The following is a 9,888-nucleotide window of genomic DNA, read 5'->3' as shown; positions in this document are numbered from 1 at the left end:
CCTGCTTCTGCCTAAGAGAATTTTGTAATGTTTTTATAGCTGCTTCCATTATCTTGTTAATGCATCTGCAAAGCAATTCTTTTCAGATTTTATATATTCAATATATGGATGAAACGGCTGAAGTTTCATCTGCCATCTTACAAGTCTTCCATATTTATAATTGACACGAAGGTCATATTTCCAAAATCCGGTTACATATTTGGAGTCTGTTCTTAGTAAAAATCTGGTTGGAATTAATTCCATTTGCCATTTTGTTAAAACTTTAACACAACTTAATGTTTCTAATTCATGAATTGGATATCTTGTTTCAATGTCTGTAAATGATCTTGAAACATATTTACAAAGTAAAAGATCTTTATCTTTTATCTTATTTTTAATATTTTCATAAGAATAATCAATCTTAGTATCTTTTGATACTAATTTCTCTGATAAATCAGATAGTTTGTCTAATTTCTCTTTCGAGCTATCAGACTTAGCGTACTGGGTTGCTCCAGTATCTTTTATTCCTTGTGGATGGGTTACATCACCAACATAGTCTCCTGAATCATTTAGATTCAGTGTCGCTTTACCACTATGGTAGAGCTCTCATACAACCTCCCCATGTTGTTTTATCAGCATCAATCTCAACAATTAAAAAATCATTTTCTGTTGGATTGTATAAGCTGGGTAAAACTTCAATTTTTCTTTTGATAGCTTTTACAGTTAGAGTATCTTGTTCAGTCCATAACCATGGAACCTTCTCAGATATCTTTTTCTGTAAAACCTTTCTTTCATTTGCCAAATTTTTGAAAAATCCTTCATTGGCAATATAATTCAAACATCCTAAAAATCTTTGAATTTGTTTTCGATCTTGTAATTCATCAGGAAATGCTTGAATCTTTTCCTGAACATGTGGAGATAAATCGAGAGTGCCATTTTCTTTTAAAATGAGGCCTAAATACTCGATTTCTTTTTTAGCTAATTGTGATTTCCTTTCTGAAATAACAATTCCTTTTTCTGAAATTCTATTTAAAACGGTTTCTACATCTTTAAGATGTTGTTCTTTAGTTCCTTTTGTAAAAACTAAAATATCATCAATATATGTCAAACATATATGTTCTAATCCTCTAAGAGCATTATCCATAAATCTTTGGTATATAGATGGTGCTTGTTTTAATCCGAATGGAAGGACATTCCATTGGTAGTGACCTTGCGGACATGAAAAAGCTGTTAAAGGCTTGGTTTCCTCAGAAAGTCGTATTTGATAATATCCTGATTTTGCATCAAATGATGAGAACCAATCACATCCTTTTATTTTCTGCAGGATATAATCCTTTCGTGGTAATTTATAAGAATCCCCAATTGTAGCATCATTGAGTTTCTTATAATTTATTACCATTCTAGTTTTTCCTCTTTTTATTTCATTGTGGTTTGTCACATAAAAAGCGGGTGCTGAATGTGGACTTGCAGAAGGAGTAATTAACTTCTTTTCTTGAAGTTCTTTTATATCCTTTTGAAATTCTAATTTATCTCTCACTGAGTAAGGCATTTTATATTTTACATTGATCTCTTTATTGGGATCTAGTAATTTAATAGTAACAAGTTCATGATTCGTATTTTTCAGATTATCCAAAGGATCTTCTGAACATACAGTATCAAGTTTTTGTTCTATTTCTTCAAGATTTAAAAAGAATTTTCCTTCTTCCCAAATACTTTTTAGATTTATAAGATTTTCAGAGATTAATTGAATAATCTCATTTCTAGTTATGATTTTTGTTGTTATAACTTTTGTTTTTTCTTTGGGGTTTGCTAAATTTTTCCAAAGCAAAGAAATGGTTTTAACATTCTGCACAAATGGCGCATATAACTTTAAAAAGTTATTTCCAATGATTAAATCTAATCCTGAATCATGAAGATAAATTGTTGGTATGAAAAATTCATAACCTTCTATAGTTATTGAGATATTTTTCAAAACAAACCATATTTGATGTTTTGACTTATCTGCAACAATTATTTCTTTGGGTTTTTCTAGCTCTTCCCAATTTCTTGATATGTTTCGTTTTCCAAAACATAATGTTGCGCCTGTATCTAAATATGCTAAAATTTCCTTCTTACGAAGTTTTATTTTGATAAAGGTAGCACTAGGGTTACCTCTACTCAAGATCTTTGTCTTCTTCTGAATGTGTACAAAGTTCATAAAAACTTTGTTGTTCCCAATCAGAATCTGAATCTGATTCTACTGGTTCATAACCTATTCTATAGATCATGTTTAAAACTTGTTTCTTTTCTTTAGAAACTTTCTTTGGACATTCATTAGCATAATGTCCTGTTTCATGGCATAACCAACATGTACAAGATTTTTTACCTTTAGGACAGGTTTTATTTTTTCTAGGATACTCCCTTTTTTTTCTATAGAATTTTTTCTTCCTATGTTTCTTTTTATCATAGGTAAATTTTTTAAATTTCTTTCTTCTAGGGTACTTTCTCTTTCTCCTAGTTCTTTTATCACAGCCATATGCTCCGATTCTATCATAAAGTTTATCGCAACACAAACTAATTCGTGCTTCTCGTTTAGACTGTTTTCTTAAGCATTTTTCTTGCATCCAATTCTTAAGAACATAAATTCTTGCTCCTAAGGTGTCTTTTACTTTTCCTTCAGATACTGCAGCTCTAAATATTGATTGAATTGTTTGAGACATTGCCATTGGCAATTTTTGATAAAATAATTCAACAATTTGTTGATCTTGTCTAGTTGTTTTATTTATATCATAGAATAATTGTGAAAATTCACAAATATAATTTTCTATGTAACATGGATCACATATGGATAAATTCATAATTCTCCATATTCTTTCAGTATTAAAGGCGGTATTAGAATCTACAGTATCTTGCCATCCTTTAAATTATTCTAAAAGCCATTCAAATACTTGGTTTATTGTACCCATACTATTTTCTGCAGTAATTTCTGTTTCTGACTTTTCAGCCAGAAATTTATATGCATTACCTTCTGTTCTACATAGAAGATAATTGAAGACCTGTTTAGGAGTTAGATTTTTTAAATCACTATCTAACTGTAGTGAAATAATATTTGTATTATACCAGTTTCTTATAGCTTGAGCAAGATTGTCAACACAATCAATATTTAAAATTCCTTTTTCATTAGTTACACTATGTTTAGGAATATAACTTACTAGAATTTTTTTGATATTTTGCTTGAGCAAATTCTCTTTGGAAATCTGAGTTCCAGTTGAAAGAGGGTCCTCTTTTTGTTCCTGAGCTTTCGCCCATTTCTAATTGTTATATTTTAACGAAGTTTCCATCGTCTTTAGATTCATCATCAGAACTAAAGTCATAGACATAATTATCTAATTCTTTAAGTTCAGGTTCTTCCTTAATGGAATCTTTGTCACCTATGTCTAAAGTAGCCATAAGTTGGCCTAGTTTTTCGAGTTGATAATCAATACTTTCTTCTATACTCATTTTTTATAGTGAGTAAACAAAGATGTTTCAATTTTTTCTTTATTCTTCTCCCCCTCTCTAAGATGAAGAGAATGATTTTGCTTACAACAACAATTTTTTATGATATAATTTGTAATATCCCTCCATAAGTTTTTTTTTAAGCAAAGGGCAGAATTGTAATTTTGCCACTCAAGATTTTTTTTTAAGTGGAAAATCCACAATTTTCTACATTCTTCCACATCATTCCAAATTTTTCTCTTCTTCTCCTCTCTCACTTCTCTCTCTCGGTCATCTCTCTCTCCACCTCAATCTCCATTTTTCTCACCAAAAATTCAATCAACTTCAACATGTAATGCTCACACGTGATCCTTGTCACAAGTAGACCCTAAAAACAAGTCTCAATTCTCTCTTTCTCCTCTTAACCGAGCCATAACACTATCCTCCTTAAAATTTTATTATGTGGAGTTCAAGCTTCAGAAGTATGTACATGTGTTTGATGTTGCTGAATATGTGGTGGTTTAGAAGCTAGAGGAAGGAATTTTGGCTAAGACAAATCTTAGATTGGTGTGGTATTGGAAGTTGCTGGGGGCTGGTACTGAAGATTTGAGGAAAGGTTAGAAGCTTCAAAATTCAACTTAGAAGATTTGGGGCTTGGGACATTAAGACGAACTTGGGAGAAAGAAAAGAAAAAAAGAAGAAAAAAAATGCTTACGGGTCTTAGTATGGTGTGTGAGAAATAAGCTGTTTTGGAAAGATGAAGACACAAGTGGCTATTGGGAATTAAGTTGAAGCATCAAGAAGGAATAAGAGTTGCCATATGTTTATTGGTGAGTTCCTTTAGCTTAGAACCCACCTTTGGGTAGTAAATTATACAATTAGATTGCTAATGTGTGATTATGAATTATTAGAATAAGTTGACATTGTTATAGCATGATTATGTTGCCATATGAATGGTACATTTGAAATAGAATAAATATGAGTTAGTAGAATGACTATTTCGGAATTAGTTATCCTTATTAGTGTATTTTAAAATATCTTTTATGTTAATAAGTATGTTGATGTTAGTATAAATGTTGGAGGGAAATTAACAACGCAATTGTTGCATATATACTTATAGAAATGATTTGAAAGAAAATTTGAAATGCAACCTATGAGTAATATGCTCACATTGAATTATAGAAAATCACTGAAAATGGAAATGAGGAAAAAAAAAATTGAAATGAGTAACATGCTCATAGAAAAAGAAAGAAAAAGAAAAGAAAATTTAAAAAAAAAAAAACTCCGTTTGCTACAACGAGAGATAATGTAGCCTATGACGTACGGGTCATAGTAATGATATTTTATCCGTTTGCTACAACGAGAGATAATGTAGCCTATGACGTACGGGTCATAGTAATCCGTTTGCTACAACGAGAGATAATGTAGCCTATGACGTACGGGTCATAGTAATGATATTTTATCCGTTTGCTACAACGAGAGATAATGTAGCCTATGACGTACGGGTCATAGTAAACCGTTTGCTACAACGAGAGATAATGTAGCCTATGACGTACGGGTCATAGTAATCCGTTTGCTACAACGAGAGATAATGTAGCCTATGACGTACGGGTCATAGTAAACCGTTTGCTACAACGAGAGATAATGTAGCCTATGACGTACGGCTCATAGTAACGAATGAAATGTATAATTAAAGATATGAAATTTTAAATCAAGAATTATTTAAATAATATTTGAAAGAGGAAAAAATATAAAATTATGGAACCAAGGAAAAATTCTAAGGACCCTCCAACACGAATACTAACATAGCATACGCATGTTAACATGAAAAGCATGTTTAGAATGAATTAGTTACGAAACAATATATTTTGCCAATCCTTGGAAATGAGAAATTTTAATTATGGAACTTCGGCTTAGTTAGCCGAAATTAGTTATTATCGGAAAAGGATCAGAGACATACTCAGATAAGTATGTCAAAGTAGAAGTTGTATCAGAATACGATATCTTGGATATGATTGTGATTATTGATATGATTGTGGTGATTATGCTTATGATTAAAGTTATGAGTATGATTATGTTTATTATTTTATACAAATAGTATTTCTGACAGCGATTTTAGTTATCCCCTGATCGCTCGGTTATGTATAATGAAATTGTAATAACCCGAGATGGGTTAAGTTTAGAAACAGACGGCGATCCTAGGTTCCCCGAGGTTGCCTATAGCCTAGGATAGGTGGAACTCACTGAGACATCTTGTCTCACCCCAATCCCTTTTATTTATTTCAGATACAAGTTGTTATACAATAGGATGGCTCGTAATGAGGAAGCAGAAGTAGCTGGATTATACAAAGTACATGTCAGTGGTACTATTTCTGAGTTTACAGGTGAAAATTTCTATGATTTGTTCAGAGAATATTTATTTATTGTAATTTTAATGTACCCGATGCCGAGTTTAACACTCATGCTAGACATCCTAGGTGATTTTCTAGTAGGGGTGTTACAATTTGGTATCAGAGCAGGTCGATTCAGATCGTGCCTTGGGTCATTAGAATTCAATAAAATGTAGTGTGACTATTGGGTTCCAGATATTTATTCCAAATGTCATGTCTGGCTGAGCCTGATCAACTCAGACTAGTATATGACAATTAGAACAAATGTCTGAGAGCTGAATAAGACCTGGGAGGAATGAAGTACATGAAGAAGAAAAGTCAGGATGTCAAGTTTACAATGAATTTTGTTAAGGAATTATTCAACGCCATAAGGTGGCTGGTAATTTATGAAGATGGAAATTTTTTTTAGGAAGGGATAGAAATTGTTATGGGTAAGACGGAGTACTTTAATAGTATTGAACGTTACTTCGTATGTGGATACAAGAAAAGTAAGAAATTTAGAAATGAATGAAATCTTAACAGAAGACGCAGTATAGGGAGTATGATGTAAAGTATGAAGAAATAATTCAGAGTGCGAATTTAAGGTTGCATGATTAGCAAAAGGAATTATTTATGTTTATCAGCAAGTAAATCCCTAAAATTTCGAGGACGAAATTTTCTTAAGGGGGGGAGAATGTAATATCCCTCCATAAGTTTTTTTTTAAGCAAAGGGCAGAATTGTAATTTTGCCACTCAAGATTTTTTTTTAAGTGGAAAATCCACAATTTTCTACATTCTTCCACATCATTCCAAATTTTTCTCTTCTTCTCCTCTCTCACTTCTCTCTCTCGGTCATCTCTCTCTCCACCTCAATCTCCATTTTTCTCACCAAAAATTCAATCAACTTCAACATGTAATGCTCACACGTGATCCTTGTCACAAGTAGACCCTAAAAACAAGTCTCAATTCTCTCTTTCTCCTCTTAACCGAGCCATAACACTATCCTCCTTAAAATTTTATTATGTGGAGTTCAAGCTTCAGAAGTATGTACATGTGTTTGATGTTGCTGAATATGTGGTGGTTTAGAAGCTAGAGGAAGGAATTTTGGCTAAGACAAATCTTAGATTGGTGTGGTATTGGAAGTTGCTGGGGGCTGGTACTGAAGATTTGAGGAAAGGTTAGAAGCTTCAAAATTCAACTTAGAAGATTTGGGGCTTGGGACATTAAGACGAACTTGGGAGAAAGAAAAGAAAAAAAGAAGAAAAAAAATGCTTACGGGTCTTAGTATGGTGTGTGAGAAATAAGCTGTTTTGGAAAGATGAAGACACAAGTGGCTATTGGGAATTAAGTTGAAGCATCAAGAAGGAATAAGAGTTGCCATATGTTTATTGGTGAGTTCCTTTAGCTTAGAACCCACCTTTGGGTAGTAAATTATACAATTAGATTGCTAATGTGTGATTATGAATTATTAGAATAAGTTGACATTGTTATAGCATGATTATGTTGCCATATGAATGGTACATTTGAAATAGAATAAATATGAGTTAGTAGAATGACTATTTCGGAATTAGTTATCCTTATTAGTGTATTTTAAAATATCTTTTATGTTAATAAGTATGTTGATGTTAGTATAAATGTTGGAGGGAAATTAACAACGCAATTGATGCATATATACTTATAGAAATGATTTGAAAGAAAATTTGAAATGCAACCTATGAGTAATATGCTCACATTGAATTATAGAAAATCACTGAAAATGGAAATGAGGAAAAAAAAAATTGAAATGAGTAACATGCTCATAGAAAAAGAAAGAAAAAGAAAAGAAAATTTAAAAAAAAAAAAACTCCGTTTGCTACAACGAGAGATAATGTAGCCTATGACGTACGGGTCATAGTAATGATATTTTATCCGTTTGCTACAACGAGAGATAATGTAGCCTATGACGTACGGGTCATAGTAATCCGTTTGCTACAACGAGAGATAATGTAGCCTATGACGTACGGGTCATAGTAATGATATTTTATCCGTTTGCTACAACGAGAGATAATGTAGCCTATGACGTACGGGTCATAGTAAACCGTTTGCTACAACGAGAGATAATGTAGCCTATGACGTACGGGTCATAGTAATCCGTTTGCTACAACGAGAGATAATGTAGCCTATGACGTACGGGTCATAGTAAACCGTTTGCTACAACGAGAGATAATGTAGCCTATGACGTACGGCTCATAGTAACGAATGAAATGTATAATTAAAGATATGAAATTTTAAATCAAGAATTATTTAAATAATATTTGAAAGAGGAAAAAATATAAAATTATGGAACCAAGGAAAAATTCTAAGGACCCTCCAACACGAATACTAACATAGCATACGCATGTTAACATGAAAAGCATGTTTAGAATGAATTAGTTACGAAACAATATATTTTGCCAATCCTTGGAAATGAGAAATTTTAATTATGGAACTTCGGCTTAGTTAGCCGAAATTAGTTATTATCGGAAAAGGATCAGAGACATACTCAGATAAGTATGTCAAAGTAGAAGTTGTATCAGAATACGATATCTTGGATATGATTGTGATTATTGATATGATTGTGGTGATTATGCTTATGATTAAAGTTATGAGTATGATTATGTTTATTATTTTATACAAATAGTATTTCTGACAGCGATTTTAGTTATCCCCTGATCGCTCGGTTATGTATAATGAAATTGTAATAACCCGAGATGGGTTAAGTTTAGAAACAGACGGCGATCCTAGGTTCCCCGAGGTTGCCTATAGCCTAGGATAGGTGGAACTCACTGAGACATCTTGTCTCACCCCAATCCCTTTTATTTATTTCAGATACAAGTTGTTATACAATAGGATGGCTCGTAATGAGGAAGCAGAAGTAGCTGGATTATACAAAGTACATGTCAGTGGTACTATTTCTGAGTTTACAGGTGAAAATTTCTATGATTTGTTCAGAGAATATTTATTTATTGTAATTTTAATGTACCCGATGCCGAGTTTAACACTCATGCTAGACATCCTAGGTGATTTTCTAGTAGGGGTGTTACATAATTAATCATATCAGTTATGTTGTTTAACTGGGGATTAAAGGTATGATATGTATGAGGATATTTATGATTCTCATTTTTGTCATAACATGGGAATTCCTTTTCCATATTTATCCAAGTTTCATGCGGTCTTTCTAACCCTTGTTCAAAATCCTTTGTAAACAAATTATTTTGTTTAAAGATTTGAGGTAAAGTTTCTAGATAAGAAATTTGTTTTTCAAACTTCTCATTTAATCTTTTAGTTTCTTCAAGTAGAGCTTCAACTCTATTTGTAAGAGTGTTTTGTTCTAAACTTCTATTAGCCATGTGATAATTGCTGTATTTCGAGACTTAGAAGATTTGCTAAGTTTTCATATTCCCAATATAGAAAATAATTATCTTCTATAATTAGAAACCAGAATGCTGTTTCTCTAAGCCATTTAATTTGATTTTTAACTCTAATTATTTCATTATAATTAGGTTTTAATATGAATGGTTGTGGTATTATTTTTCCAAATGGATTTATAAGACCTTCCATTATCTTGCTAATCTTTTAAGATTATTTCTGAGCTTTTCAGCTTTAATTACATATCTTGAAAAGAGATGATAATCAAACTTTTCTTTTAGATAATAGGTGGCTGTTTCATCGCACCATTTAATCTGTGCTTTTACCAAATAAATTTCTTGGTAATTTGGATTTAAGATGAAAGGAACACGAACAATTTTCCCTTTTGGATTCTGAATATACCAATGTTTCCTCATTTATTTTATTTTGGACTTTTTAAGTCAGTTTTTGTGAGAACCGGTTTTAAAAGATTTTGACATGTGTCAAATTTTTATTTGTTGTGTCCAAGAGTGACGTGTTGTGTTTGTGTGCAAGGAAGATTTTCTCCTACAGGCACGGATGTAAGTACCTACAGTACAGTGGGGCAATTGCCCCCACTAGTTTTTCTATTCTATTTGTTAAATTTTTGGTGTTTTAGCTATTGCCCCCTTTTAAAAAAATAGATTGCCCCCATTAAATGTAAATTTATACTATAAAG

General features: G+C 32.0%; 1 long non-coding RNA gene across 1 annotated transcript; it reads left to right on the top strand.

The window, feature by feature from the left end:
* The first annotated feature begins 3,667 nt into the window (after positions 1–3,667).
* On the top strand, positions 3,668–8,867 carry LOC146918184 (uncharacterized). Its single transcript, XR_015016048.1, has 3 exons — positions 3,668–4,265; positions 5,722–7,195; positions 8,652–8,867. It is a non-coding gene; the product is annotated as an uncharacterized LOC146918184 (long non-coding RNA).
* Positions 8,868–9,888: the final 1,021 nt, after the last annotated feature.

Source organism: Medicago sativa, chromosome 6 (assembly GCF_051527215.1).
Source record: "Medicago sativa cultivar Bolivia chromosome 6, Bolivia_mono, whole genome shotgun sequence".
In the NCBI taxonomy this organism is placed as follows: Eukaryota; Viridiplantae; Streptophyta; class Magnoliopsida; order Fabales; family Fabaceae; genus Medicago; species Medicago sativa.
The sequence above is the reverse complement of the archived record's forward strand: the minus strand, read 5'-3'. Positions and strand labels throughout refer to the sequence as shown.